The 12,771-nt window shown below is 59.7% G+C and overlaps 1 pseudogene; it reads left to right on the top strand.

Moving 5' to 3' along the window:
- The first annotated feature begins 307 nt into the window (after positions 1–307).
- Positions 308–8,055, top strand: LOC138683134 (antigen WC1.1-like; annotated as a pseudogene).
- Positions 8,056–12,771: the final 4,716 nt, after the last annotated feature.

A 12,771-nucleotide genomic window follows, 5' to 3' on the forward strand; every position in this document is an offset into this window, starting at 1 on the left:
CAGTCTTTCCTGCCTACCCCAGCCCCTGCCTGCCCTGTGCCACAGGGGATTTGCCAGCACTTTCTGGTTCTCCTTGGTGCCCGTCCTTGCACTGGGAGCTTGTGTCAACCCAGGGCTGCTCCTTTGCCCACTCTCCTGCCCTCTACCCAGCTGTTGGCAGGCGATGTGCACACCTGGCAGCATACTCTGGCCCTGGCTGAGGACCCCCTCCCCAGTCAGGTTCTGGAGCTGGGGGCTGGTGAAGACAGTGACAGCAGGTACACCTGCACCGCCTCTGTGCTCTGTCCCACCTAATAGCAGTGCCCCAATGGCCCGAGAACCACCTGGGAATGGGGTGCATTTCCAGTGGCTCCAAGGGGTTCCTGAGCCTGGCTCCGAGCTTGGTGGGGCAGAGCAGGCTGCAGCAGCCATCAGTGCCTCGGCCCCCCTCCTTGAGCTCAAGTGCTCTGGGTGCTGCAGTGTCTGGGGCCAGTGCCAGGCAGCCCAGGGTCTGCAGGATGGCACCAGTTTGTATGAGCGGTTCCTGCAGCTGGGGGTTTGGGAGAGGAGGCAGCCCCCGAGAGCCGTTCTGATGCCTGAGGAGCAGCAGGAGGGCTCTGGTGTGTTTGTGCCATCAGCACCCAGTGGGAGGTGCTGGGATGGTTGTGGGGCTCTTTGCCTGCAGCCACCTTAGGGATTAGGTGGCCTGTGGTCAGGTAACTAACTGCCAGAGGGCTCTGGGAACTCACGGGGGTCTTTGGTTGCTACAGGATTTGTCCAGCTGGTTGGAGGCGACAGCCCCTGCTCAGGACAAGTGGAGATCCGTGACGGGGACCAGTGGAAAACCGTCTGTGACTCAGACTTTGGTCCCAAAGCTGCCACCGTGGTCTGCAGGGAGCTGCAGTGCGGCACAGCCCTGTCTGTCACTGGGGCAGCTCACTTTGGAGAAGGGGATGGTCCCATCTGGGACAGAGAGCTGCAGTGTGTGGGGAATGAATCCCTTCTTGCTTCCTGCCCCAGGGGATCCCCAAGGGACGAGCCCTGCTCCCACGCAAAGGATGCCGGTGTCACCTGCACACGTAAGGACTCAGGGTGGGGTGTTAAACACCGGGGGTGTGCTGAGGATGGGAGAGCAGGGCAAGGACTGTGCTGGAGGGGAGGACAGGAGGGGTGATCATAAAATTATGGAGTGGTTTGGGTTTGAAGGGATCTTTAAAGTTCATCTAGTCCAGCCACCCCTGGAATGAGCAGGGACGTCTTCACCTAGATCAGGTTGCTCAGAGCCCCATTAGACCTGACCTTGAATGTTTGTCTGCAGCCCTAAAATTGTGCAGAAGGAGGAGAAAGGAAAGGCGTCCATTTGGCCTCTCCTCTACCTCCCGAGGGAGCAAAAGCACAAGTCTGTCCTTTCTCACCCTTCTCTGTTCCCAGAGTTCACAGGGTTCAGGCTGATGAATGGCAGCACGGCGTGTGAGGGGAGGGTGGAGGTGCAGGTGCTGGGGACCTGGGGCACCCTCTGTGCCTCCCACTGGGATCTCTTGGACGCCCACGTCCTCTGTCATCACCTTGACTGCGGGTTTGCCGAGTCCATTCCCAGGCCAGGTCATTTTGGGAGAGCCACCCACCCCTTCTGTAGAGACTCATTTCACTGTGATGGGACTGAAGGCCACCTGGGGCAGTGCCCGGTGACTGCTCTGGGGGCCTTGTGCTCCCATGGGAACGATGCTGCTGTCATTTGCTCAGGTGAGTGCTGCTCAGGGAAAATGCTGCGTTAACTCCATTTGCCCCTTGGGTGTGACGTGGCCACCCAAAGCAGGGGATCCCATGGCAGCCTGAGTGTGAATTTCTCCCTGGAGAAACCCTGGCTTCACCCGCAGTGATCTGGAGAGCTTTGTCTGCTCAGACTGACTGCTCTGACGTGGGAGAGCTGAGTGCTGAATTGGGAGCGGTGTCTCTGGCCGCTGGGGCAGCAGCTCATGCCTCGGGGCCACTGCCAGGCCTGGGCTCCTCTGCTCTTGTGCTGCAGGACAGGTCAAGGACAGGGCTGTGGGGCTCTGCTCCATGCCTCTGGCTGCAGACAGCCCTGTCCTAGCCCCACAGAGTCCTTCTCAGAGCCCAATCCCACACCCGCAGGGGCTGCTCGGGTGCCCCCAGCAGCAGCAGCAGCAGACCTGGGACATGAGCTGCAGAGCAGGGTTGGGCCCTTGCTTCTAGTCGGCGCAAGTCCCAGACTTGTCCTGTTTGATCAGAAAGGCCCCCCTCGCTCTGCTCCCTGCCAGGGACACAGACTCCCAGCCCATGATCCCCAGGGATGCAGAGGGGCAGAGATGTGTGTGCCGTGCCCCGTGTCTCAACGGTGTCGGTGTCAGCGCTGAGGTTCAGCAAGGCTTTTCCTGGCACTGCCTGTCCCTGGGCAACTGCACTGGTTGCTTCTCCCTCCTGTGGGAGCTGCCCCATCTGCCTCAGCAGGGACGTGTTGAGTGGCTCTACCCCACCAAAAGCAAAGACAGTGTCTTGCTCAGGGACTGGCAAACAAATCCTGTGGAAACCTGCTCCTGAAGCTCACTGCAGAGGGCTGGGGCCAGGCGGGTGAGCTTCAGGACACCGTGAGGTCCCAGAGCTTTGAGAGGAACTGCAGGTTTCTGGGTTCTCTGGTGCTGCTGAGGCTTGGGGCATGGCTGCTCTCCCCAGGCCCAGCTGACTCCGCATCCCTGCGGCTGGTGGGCGGAGGGAGCCGGTGTGACGGGCGAGTGGAGATCCTCCAGCGTGGGACGTGGGGCAGAGTCCTGGATGACCAGTGGGACGTGCAGGAGGCCAGCGTGGTGTGCCGGCAGCTGCGGTGCGGAGAGGCAGAGAAAGCCTACAACCCCCCGAAGCCTGAGCGAGGGACGGGTCCCGTGGGGCTGCAAGGCGTCTGGTGTGCAGGGCACGAGGTCAACCTGACCCTCTGCAACACCTCCCTGCCCGAGAGTGCACCGGCGGCAGGGGTTGCGGAGGACGTGGGAGTCATTTGCTGGGGTGAGCGGCACTGAACGGGCCCCCAAGGAGATGGGGTGGGTGGGCAGCCGGCCCCTGACAGCAACTGGGGTTTCTGCCCACTACAGGGAGCCGGAGGGTCCGGCTGGTGAACGGGGCCGGGCGCTGTGCTGGGAGAGTGGAGGTCTACTACCAGGGCATCTGGGGGACTGTCTGTGACGATGGCTGGGACCTGTCTGATGCCACCGTCGTTTGCCGCCAGCTGGGCTGTGGAGGGGCAGTGGAGGCAGCCGGCTCCGCTCAGTTTGGGGCAGGCTCCGGGCAGATCTGGCTGGATGGCGTCAACTGCTCTGGCTCCGAAGCTGCTCTCTGGGACTGCCCTGCCAGTCCCTGGGGGCAGCACGACTGCGGGCACAAAGAGGATGCGGGAGTCATCTGCTCAGGTCTGTGGCGGGAGCTGTAGAGGGAACCTGGCTCTTGCAGAGGCCAGGACACAAGGAGAGACGGGCATGGCCAAGGCTGTCCCTGGCTGCCTCTGAGCTCCTGCCCAAGCATGTCCTGTGGACACCCATGCACAGGTACCCTCAGTCCCACTGCGGGTCCCTGGGGAGCTCAGCCATCCCTAAGGGTTAGCAGGAAGGGCAGGGGTGTCTGTCCATCAGAGACTTCTCTCTGCCCTTGGGTGCAAGGGGGACGTGCTGGCCCTGGCCCTCCCCAGATAAGGGCCTGGGGGGTGCAGAGGTGTCCTGGCTCCCACAGCCCCAGACCAGCCTGTTCCCCCTTGGTGCCTTTCTTTCCAGAGTTTGTGGCCCTGAGGCTGGAGAACAGTGATGGCTGCTCCGGGCGCCTGCAGGTTTTCTACAACGGGACGTGGGGCAGCATTTGCTCCAACTCAATGACTCTCGACACGGTGTCTCTGGCATGCAAGGAGCTGGGCTGTGGGGATGGAGGATCCCTGGAAACACAGCTCTCTTATGGAAGGGTGTCTGGCCCTACGTGGCTGGATTATGTGCAGTGTGGGGAGAAAACCGTCTCTTTCTGGCAGTGTCGCTCTGCTCCCTGGAACCCACAGTCATGTGAAGACCCACGAGAGGAGACCCACATCACCTGCAATGGTAACTCTGAACCACCCGGGCACCACAGTATCACCCCAGCTCCTGTTCCCTGCTGGGTATGGCCAAACGTAGAGAAAGAGCTTGGAGGGGCTTTCCCTTTCCATGTCAGTCCCTTCTGCTGCTGGTGGCAGAAAAGCGATCACAGCCACACACGTCCAGCAGCAGTTGCCACCCAGGTTGCCAGCAGCGCCTGGGGGAGGCAGAGGCATCTCCAGGTGAGGTCTCAGAAGAGACCAGACAGGGTTCGGAAGAGCCTCCCTTCCATAGACACGCTCCTGCTGCTCTGTTAAACAGGGACCTTTCGGGGCTGAGCAGTCGGGGTCCCCCCACAGTCCTGTGCGTGTCCCCTCAATGACCAGGGTTCAGTTGCTGCGGTGATTGAGATGGCAGAGGGAGACACAAGCAGAGCTCAGCCATGCTCTCTTCTGCACTATCTCCCGAACCAGCCCTTTCACCACAGTGTTTCCTTCGTCAGGGAGACGCCCAGAAATGCCCTCGATCCCAGTGGCCCCGTGCCCCAACTCCACGACGTGCACAGGTAGGGAGCTGCTCGTCTGTGGATGCTTCTTGTCTGGCAGGGCTCTGCCTGCTGTCTCCGTGCCATGGGAGGTCTTTGCCTTCTCCAGACAGGGAGAAGATTCGTGCCGTGGGAGGTGAGGACAGGTGCTCGGGCAGAGTGGAGGTCTGGCACCGTGGCTCTTGGGGGACGGTGTGCGACGACGCCTGGGACATGCAGGATGCCGAGGTGGCGTGCAGGCAGCTGGGCTGTGGCCCCGCGGTGTCTGCCCTGCATGAGGCTGCATTTGGGATGGGGATGGGCCCCATCTGGCTGGAGCAGGTGGAGTGCCGTGGGACAGAGCTGTCTCTGCAGGACTGCTGGGCCCGGCCTGGGGATGGCGGTGCTTGCCGGCACAAGGAAGATGCTGGTGTGAACTGCTCAGGTGAGTGGCAGGGCTGGGACCCCTTGCTCAGGGGGAAGGCCTTTTGCCCCCTTGGTCCTGGCATGGCCCGTAACCTCCCAAGAGGAAGAACATTTCTGCGGAGTGCAGGAGCCTGGTGTCAAGTGGGGAGCAGCCTCGGTGGAACTGGACGTCTTCTGGCCATTGCCTGTGGGGCCCTGCAGCCCCAGGGTCATCCCCTGGGCTGCCTGTGCCATCCTGCCTGCCACCCACAGCAGAGGCACTGAGCCCTATCCCGCCCTCTCTTTCTAGCACCACAGGAGAGGCAATTTGGGTGGGATGTGTCAGGGACATCCACAGACACACACACGGTGTGTTGGGGGGGAGGCTCCCCGCTCCCTGCACACCCACCCTCTCAGCCCAGCTCTCCTTTTCCTCCTCTGCAGCTACACCCACGACAGCAGCAGTCCCAGCCCGAGCAGGTAACTTGCCTTGCCCCTGGGGCTGGGTAGCCCCAGGGCAAGACTGTGACCCCCAGCTGGGTGGAAGGGGCTCCTTGCTGGGGTGTGAAACTCCCAGGAGAAGGCACTGGTCTGGTGGTGAGGGGGGTAGGGAAGGTTGTAATTTACTCATCGGGGTAGAAGCTTCTCCATCGCTCATCCCTGGGGCCCTCCACCCCCTGCTGCCTTGTGTGATGGGGGTCATGAATGGTGCTTTTCCCACCTCACCCAGGCCTGGTGCTGGCCGTTCCATATTCTTGCCCACACAGATTCCCCCCGGGGCCGTCTGAGTGGCAGCGGGAGAGTCTCAGTGCCCGTCATCATCTGCATCATCCTGGGGGCCCTTCTCTGCCTGCTCCTGGCCCTCCTGGCTGGGCAAGCACTAAGCACCAGGGCTGGGCGCAGAGGTTGGTCTTTCCACAGCGGTCCCAGGGGGAAATACCTCCTGGAAGGGCTGCGGGGTGTCAGTGAGGGGCACAGGCAGAGCTGGGGGGTGAGACTGTGTGCTGCCACCTGTCCCATGCACCACCCCATTGAGTGCCAGGCTGTGGGGCACCAGCAGCAAGGGGTCGAGAGAGCCCAGAGGTGGGGGGATGTAGCGATGGGGCAAGGAAAGAAATGGAAGAGCCGGTCTGGGGGAAATGTGAGCAGAAGGGAGGTGGCCAAGGCTGGCAATGATCTGGGTAGTGCTGGGGGGGGACTCTGGGACAAGGGAGATGATGGGAGGAGTGCAGGGCAGAAGGGTCCATCCCCGTGGTGTCAGGCCCGCAGGCTGTCCCCTCTGCCCAGCCCTGCCCACCCCCTGGCTGCTCTAGACCTGTGGGGCAGATAGGGGAAAGCTCCAGGTGGAAGAGACATGGGAGCTGCTCCAGGGTCAGACAAGGGGTGCATGACCCTGGGGACAGAGGGGCATGAGCGCTGTCTCCGATGGGATGATGTGAGGGTGACGCTGCCCCAGATAATCTCCATGGTGACGTTGCCCTCACTGGGGATGTGGCAGCTGTGCCTGGACAGTGCAGTGGGGCTGTGCCATCGGGCCAGTCCTGGGCTGGCCCAAGAAACAGGTTTGGGGCAGCGCAGTGTGATCCCATTGCCCCTCTGCCTGTCCCTCTGCCAGCCCTACCTCTGTCCCCAGGCTCCAGGAGTGCTCAGGAGCCCTTCCCTGAGGCCCTGTACGAGGAGATTGGTTACAGCCCAGCGTGGGAGAAGCAGGCGAGGTTTGGTCGCTCAGGTGGGTGTGGGTCCTCCCTGGAGGCACATCTGCAGGACCCTTTCCCCTGGCCCCAACCCTGGGCTGATTCCCTGAAGCCCCCCAGCCCACGGCCCCCCTGGGGCCACGTGGTCTGTGGGAAGACCATCCAGGTCCTGGGCCTGGAAGGGGAGCTTTCTCCCAAACAAACAGCTTTGCCTGTCCCAGCTGGACAGCCCCTCTCTTCCTGCCCCTGCACCCCAAGGACACCCGCGGAGTGAGGGAAGGGGCTGTCCTAGGGCAGCTCTGGGAGCACCTTTGAGACAGGGTTTGCCCCAGGGAGGCAGAGTGATTTCCCAGCCCTCCTCCCCACGCAGCCCCAGCTCTGTGGGTCCCCCTTCCCCAGCAGCACTGACCACGAGCCAGGTCAGTGGCGCTCACTTCATAATAGCCACCGTGCATCTCTGCAGGCTCCTATTCAGAGGAGTCCCTGACCCAGCTGCAGCCCTACCCTGGGGTCAGCGAGGAGGAGGATGGTCTGGGATCAGCACCAGGTAACAGAGGCAAGAAGGAGTTGATCTCCCTGAAGACCTGTGATGGGCAGAGGTGTCTCTCAGTGTCACCGCTGGAGATGGGGAGGACATGGGGGTCTCCTGTGGTGCTGCCAATACCCGTGTCTCAGCCCTGTGTCCCTGCACATCTTCGCTCTGCTCTGCAGGATGTACCTTCTCACTGTCACCAGCTCGCCTCTCTTTTCAGATGTTCTTGTCCCACCTGGAGGTGACCCAGCAGATGGTTATGATGATGCCAGGGAGGTTTCTGATCCCACGGAGGATGTTGCCCCTGGGCAGGGAGAGAGGGAAATGCCCAGGGAGCCAGAGGAGGGAGCAGAGCCCAGGGATGCACCCGGAGGTGAGAGGGAAATTTAGCACTGCTGGTTCCTGGGGTGCCAACCCTGGGGCCACCCAAGTCACTGCTGTCCTGAGACCCCAGCCTCCTGGGAAGGGGGAACCTGTCCCAGGCGTTTTCCTTGGAGGGACTAGGGGTAGGAGAAGGAGCTGAATGTGGTGAGGAGCAGGGAGGAAGATGCTGTACAGACCCCATGGGCCGAACTGCATTGTCCTGCCTTGCTGCTTGCAGGGGCCAGCCTGTGCTCCTGGACAAGTGCTGGGGTGCCTGGAGCTGAAGGAGACACGTGGCCCCTGTCCCTGGGGAGCATGGGCTATGATGATGCTGAAGAGGTGTCTCTGGCACATCCCCCTGAGGACACAACGACTGTGACACCGGAGCTCTGTGCACAACAGTCCCAGAGCCCCAGGCCATGAGAGCCCATCCCTGCTGTGCAGCTGCCTGCAGCCAGGAGGGAGAAGAGGTCTGTGGAGCTGGGAGAGCCGTGAGCACCTGGGAACCATGTTGCTTGTCTCATGGGCAACAGAAACCGCCTGGAGTTTCCCCTATTTTTATTCCCATTTTTATGCTGTGCATCATCTTTGTTCCTAATAAAAGTCTCTGGGGGCTTTGACCCGGAGCTGGTGCTTGCCTGCCCAAGTGTCAGGGCATCTTCCTGAGGCTGATGAGGAGGAGCAGAGAACAAAGTCATGGAGGTGGGGAAACGGGCATGTCTCAGGGACAGCAGGCTTGGGTCAGGCTGTAGAGCAGCAAGAGCCCATGGTCCCTGGGGAATAATCCTGCTGACAGAGACATTTCCATCCTGCTGGCCACAGGCAGTTTCTAGTCAAAATGGCTCTCTGAAAGGTCCTGTGATGTACCGCAGTGGGAGCACTCATTTCCTTGCCCTAGGGTTTCCCAGCTGCTCTTTGCCTCAGGCAGGGCCTGGGCCATGCTGGTCCCACAGTGCAGAGGCCATGACAGAGCTGCCGTGTCAGAGTAAGCCCTGAGGTGGCCACAGTGCCCTGAAAACCCCAGCCAGCCCCAGGGGGGAAGATGGCCCATGGATTACTTCCCATCATGGTTAGGAGGCAGCTCTGCTCCCCACTGCCCCAGCACAGGGTGTAGAGCCACTTTCTGGGACACACGGGACTGGGATTCCCTCTCCTCATGCTCTGCCAGGACCCCAGTCTCCATGGGCTGCTCCTGCTGCCTTGGGCCCTCGCAGACCCTGAGCACTCTTGTCAAGGCACTGAGCTGCCTCCTTCCTGAGCAGAGGCTTCCCACGGCAGCCCTGGGACCCCCTCCTCCTGCTCTCCTCCAGCCCCCTGCCCTCCTGCTGCCTCACCAGGGATGTCAGTTTGGATTTGTATCAGGGCGGTACTTGTGTGCAGGTGCAAGAGGGATGGGAGCAGGGGGGGATGGGGGCACCTTTCCCTCAGCACTGTTGGAGGGCTGGGAGGATGGAGAAAGTATCCCCAAGAGATGTGTGCTGCAGCCAGAAGCCATGGTCCAGTCCCTGACCTGGAGAAGGGCTCATCTGGGAGGATGCTCACGTGGGCACATTTCCATGGCCGAGGAGATTTTGTGTCCCTCCCTTAAAAGAGGCGCTGCTGGGAGCTGAGCCAGGGTTCCTCTCCCTCAGCTGTGGCTTTCACCTGCCCCAGTGCCCATGGGCAGAGAAACCTCTTATGCAGGAACCAGGCGGGGAGAAGGGTTTGACACCTGGGCAGGACCTGGTGCCCAAACTTCCCTCCCTGCTCCTGCTGGTGGGTCTCCACACCCCTCTGGCACTTCCCCAAAAGGCTCCTCTGCTGCGGGTTGGAAGGTGCATTGGCTGTCTGTGGCAGGGTTCCCTTTGGGGAGTTGGTGGAGCTCAGTACTGCTGCAAGCAGCAGGATCTGGCCCGAGGGGAGAAGAGGTGGCTGTCACCAACATCCTCTCCCACTTCAGCATTACCCCATTCCCTGCTGGGAGCTCCTCCATCCCTGGGGTGATCCTGGGGGGATCTGGGAGAAGCCCAGGCACACACATCCCTCTGCCCCATACCCCAGAGCCTTCCTGCTGGCAGACCCCATGGGAGAGCAGTGTTCCCAAGGTGAGACCCGCACAGTCATGGGTGACATACATGGGCACTGCAAGCACAGCCTCCAACCCCTGGAAAACTCCCATGGGGGCAAGCTCCAGCCCTGCATCTCAGAGAAGTAAGGTATAAAAGTGAAGTAAAGAAGGGGGGAGTGTTATCTTCCGAAGACAGGATGGTGGGGACTATGGGCAGTATGGACGCCGACATGCAGACTCAAGGAGCTCCAAGTGGGGACTGGGGAGAGGAACCTAGCGCCTGTCCTGTGCCACCTCCCTGCCAGCTCTGCCCTCCCACAGGGGTAATATTTCTCCCTTACTCTGGCACCTGGCAGGCATTTTCCTCTTCCTCCTTGGGGAGATGAGCCACAGGCCTGTGTGTGCTTGAGGGGGCAGCACGCCTGAGCAGGAAGAACCTGTTTAATGGCATCTGGGGTCCTGAACAGTCTGGCCCTGCAGGCTGGGTCCATTCTCTGCAGCAAAGCAAGATTGTCACTGTAGCCCAGATCTGTGGTTGTTCCTGCGGCTCCCAAGGACCTGCCTGAGGGGGGTCACAGTGAGACCCCAAGTCTCAGCACTGCAGCCCCCATGCTGGGCAGAGCTTGGCTGTTTAAAAGCCCATAGGAGAGCAGCCTTATTTCTCTGAGTTTCAGCTCACCAGGGTGCTGGGCACCCTGCAGTGAAAATCCATTGCTCATTCCCCATTTTGTTTGTGGGTGTTATTGCCAGGGAGCAGCCGAGGCACCATCTCCTGGCCCTCCCTGCCTGTGCATGGCTGTGGACAGACCTGTGACTCCATGATCCTACCAGCACAGTAGTTATGGAGTATTGACGGAGTCACCAAACACCCCAGGAACAAGAGGTGGGCACTGTTGCAAAGATTTTGATAAATAAATTAAAATCTAATTATATAAAAGAGTTTGGTTTGATGAAGAAGTAGAAAATTGTGAAGCATAGGCATGGGAGTGTTAAGTTTGAAATGTAGTCATAGGAACTTAGGAACTTTAGAAAATGTACTGTGTGTAACTCTAAGAATTCAAGTATTGTCTGAAATCAGTTAACCACAGAAACTTTGACAAAGATTTGTTGGTTTGTAGTGTTTTGTTTTAGGAAACCATTATGGACACCAGTTTGCTCTTTGGAAACCCCTTACCCTTCCGGCCTTGATCTAATTATCAAGGATTCCAATCAGCAGAGTTAAGTGAGATTAACCAATGGTTGTTTTTGTATAAGACTATTGATAAGGTGGTGTGACTGAGGGCCAATCACTAGAAATGTTAAATTCAAGAATTAACATTGAATGTACTTTTATGTAAATCTAATACATGATGGCGAAAATCGTACTGCGCAGAATCACATAAGAGAGGTCAACTATCGGACAAAGTGAGGAAGACTATGGAAGACCACCAGAGACCTTCACTGCGCCTGCGTAAAGGACATTTACATATGCTAATAACTTCCCAGAAATCTAATGAATATGCATAACATTTCTCAGAAATCTAATGAACATGTATGAATAAGTTCAATAGAAGGTGTATGATTTTGGTGTTCAGGGGTGCGTGGTTCGTGAGAGGACTCACCCGCGCAACCGGCCGTCAATAAAGAAGTGTCTGCTTATCTACACTAAAATGGTGCTGATAACTTCTTTATTCCGAGTTTTTTGGCAACAGCACCAGCCCCACCAGTCCCACCTCTGCAGGGCTGTGCCTGACCTCAGCAGATCCAGGTTCCCTGAGCTGAGGCTCTGCTCAAGCCAATGGCAATGGTGGAAGGATGGTGGAGGGAAAACTCCAGCTGGGAGTCCCACAGCCCTGCCCATGCTCATCCAGCCCAGACACCCTTACCTGCTGGCACAGAGTGCTTCCCATGTGGTATGGGATCTCCACCTGGGGACAGGACAATCTTAGACCCTTAGCCTTGGAAAGCCACCAGGGCAGTGTGGCTCTGGTCCCAAAGGACACCTGGGCTGGGCCAGCACCCTCACACCACATCTCCCAGTGCAGCCAGAAAGGATTCCTTAGCGTGCTGCTGCTGTCTATGCCCTCCCTGAGGTCTCCTCACAGGCACACTCTGCTGCCAAGCATTGTCCCTGGATGGTGGGTGGGATGGGTCTAGGATTCAGGGCAGTGACCTGGGCTCAGGTCCAGCACAGCTGCCTGCTTCTCCTCCAAGAGGGGACTCAGCAGAGGCAGCACACACAGCCCTCCCACAGCCCTGCCCACCTCACAGCCAAGCCCTGGGTGGGCAGGGCAGGCCCACAGGGCCTGGAGAGGAGCAGTGCCAGAGCTCCAGCCCACACCTGCCTGAGGCTGGGCAGTCAGGGCAAAAGCACCACCCCTGGAGGTCCCAGGGATTGAACCCAGGACCTCCCACATGCGAAGCAGGCGGTCTTCCACTGAGCTCCATCCCCTTGATGCCTGCCAGCAGGAGAGACACTCTCCTCCCGTGATGCGTCTATGACAAGCACAGCCCTGTTGTCCCTGGGTGCCCAGGGACCCTCTGCAGAAAACAGCACTTGAACCCTTCTGAGATGGGGGAAGTCGGGCCTGCCTCTCTGCTGGGGTCTGATCCTGGCACAGGGCTGCACTGCAGAGCGCTGCCCTTCAACGTCTCTGCAGGGCAATGGGACGGGAGGAGGCTCTTGCTGCTGGCACTTCTCCCATGCTGTGGCCAACTCTGGGGTGGGCTGATGGAGAGGAGAAAACCCCTGAGCCTCCTCTGCCACCCAGGGCAACACCCCTCTGTGACACATCTGTCCCCAACGCCACAGCAGGAGCAGTGCAACAGGGTGAGGGAAATGCCCTCCCTGGGGTGAGGTGTCCTCAGGCTGTTATGGCATCCCAGGGCATGTGGTGGAGAGGACCTGGGGGCAGAAATCTTACACCCCCTCCTCCAGGCACTGGGCCTCCCCCTGCACCCTCTGTCCCCCAGCATGCCTGGAGGTGAGGTGAACAGCAAGCTTCCATCTGCCTGGGGCTGAGGGAGTGGGCTGGGCTCAGGGACCTTCCCACTCCTTCAGCACTGAGGACTGTCCTGACAGCAAAACAGTGCCCTGGGACAGCCCTGCTGGGGTCTCTGCAGCAGGGTGGGTGATTGTCCTGGTTTCAGCAGGGATAGAGTTGACTGTCTTCCTAGTAGCTGGT

This window comes from Haliaeetus albicilla, chromosome 31, assembly GCF_947461875.1.
Source record: "Haliaeetus albicilla chromosome 31, bHalAlb1.1, whole genome shotgun sequence".
Classification (NCBI taxonomy): Eukaryota; Metazoa; Chordata; class Aves; order Accipitriformes; family Accipitridae; genus Haliaeetus; species Haliaeetus albicilla.